Raw genomic sequence first — 2174 nt, 5'->3', positions numbered from 1 at the left:
CCTGCTTGAATGCACCCACTGCAACAAGGGATTCAAATACAGCTCTGACCTAGTGAAGCATCTCAGAGTGCATACCGGCGACCGCCCATACCATTGTGACCAGTGTGGTACCAGCTTTGCATTGAAGACTAACCTGGTGGCACACCTGCGCACTCACACTGGTGAACGTCCCTATCATTGTGACCACTGCGGTAGCAGCTTTGCATTGAAGAAAACCCTGGTAGTACACCTGCGCACTCACACAGGGGAACGTCCTTATCATTGTGACCATTGTGGTAGCAGCTTTTCATCGAGCAGTCACCTGGTGGCACACATCCGGACCCACACGGGTGAAAAACCATTTCAGTGCCAGCTCTGCCCCATGGCCTTTACAGAACACTCACACCTTGTAAGTCATGTTAGAACCCATAAGGGTGAAAAGCCCTTCCAATGTGACTTGTGCCAAAAGACATTCAGTAGGAGGCAATATTTGAGAAATCACAAGGGCTCGATCCACAAAGAATAGAAGTGGTCCATAATGCCATTAGAAAATATGTTTTGCTAGCTATCCTTTTGATTTCAAACTGACAAGATTCTGGCTCAGTACCCTATGAAACAAGGTTGTTAGCTAACCTGTATCATTAGCTAAATTTGTAAGTTTTGTTGGTTTTGAGGAACTTGTCAGAAAACGATATATTTATTGTGCCTTTAATTAACACGCAGACTGTCGTTTTAACTCTTTCCTGAACAAGGAAGGCGATCCTGCTAAGCTCGTAACCTCCATGGGCTGATATAAAATCACGACTGTACTCACTGTTGAAAATAGACTTTCAATAACTATATACACATTATTTATGTCTGGTGCAAGTTGTCAACCTGCCTCAGTAAAGAGATTTGGGGGAGTCAAAGGGTGCGCAGTACTTTTTAATTTTGCTGTCTGAGTGGGCTATTTTTAGTGATCATTTTAAATTTGCTCATTAATATCACTGCCCCAATAATTGACAACACAGGAAAATCTCCTCCTGTGAAAATCTGTGTGTGTTTATTCCAGCAGTGTTACAGGCAGGAACGAGTGGGGACAAATAGGTGTTCCGCCTCAAATTGATACGTCTTGCGTTTGATTGCAGGCTTAAAGAGTTCTGTGTTGTTTGCAACGAAAACTAACAAAAAAAGTTCAATGTCTGCATTACCATTTCTCAGAGCATTGTGTTTGCTGGATATAAATGGCATTATATTTGTGGACCTTTCGGTCTATACCATTTTCAGTGTATTTTGCTTGTCAGAATATCAGCTGTTTGTGACCATTTTCCTTTGAGTTGGCTATCTTTGTTGTATTGGTTTTACTTGAAAAAGGCTTATCTATTCACCTAAGCTGCCATGATCTGTGGTTATTGAAATAAAAAATTCTCTACGTACTGCAGACGAAAAATATTGTAATCTTGTAGTGTGTTGAGTTGTAAAGCTCCTAATTTAGGTCAGTTGTGTGAAATTGCTTAGTGCACATGAGCATTTACTGCATTTGTCATTACAAAATGTTGATTGTATTCTGGCTGTTTGTAAAATTCACTTGACATATTGTGCATTAAAATTCAAAAGCTGTGGATTTCTTTTGTTAGCCTGCTTCTTCACGAAGCTGAATTGCAGTTCCCTTTTTTTACTGTTACATATCAAGCATCGTCAGACATCATTGCACCTTGCATCTAGGAAAGAATTTCTGTCATTCTATTAAGCACTCGGTGCTGTTCCTCACAACAAGGCCTATTCTGTGTGGTGGCATTGCGTTACCAGAGGCACACCAGCTTTCGGCAATGAGGGAGTTATTGCTCTCCACCCAAGTGCACCGGCTACAACGGAAACCTATGCAGCTTCCGCGAAAACCTCGTAGTTAAAGAATAATTCGTCATGGACTAGGATTCGAACCCAGGACCACTGCTTTACTGGAGCGGTGGCTCTACCAATTTTATTTATTTATCCGGTGATAAACACGTGGCAACTGCCAACCAATATCTTTAACTTCTACATCATGCAAAATCGTGGAACACGTCATCTCACTTAGCAAGCTTTCTAGAATCGGTCATTTTTCGACGCCCCCAAAAAGTGAGCAGTATTTGTGCTCGGGTTGCTGTGCACAGTGGCATGCGGGACAAAAAGAAGTGATGCACTGTGAAGCATGGTAGCGGCTATGTTACATATGT

Source organism: Amblyomma americanum, chromosome 9 (genome assembly GCF_052857255.1).
Source record: "Amblyomma americanum isolate KBUSLIRL-KWMA chromosome 9, ASM5285725v1, whole genome shotgun sequence".
In the NCBI taxonomy this organism is placed as follows: Eukaryota; Metazoa; Arthropoda; class Arachnida; order Ixodida; family Ixodidae; genus Amblyomma; species Amblyomma americanum.
The sequence above is the reverse complement of the archived record's forward strand: the minus strand, read 5'-3'. Positions refer to the sequence as shown.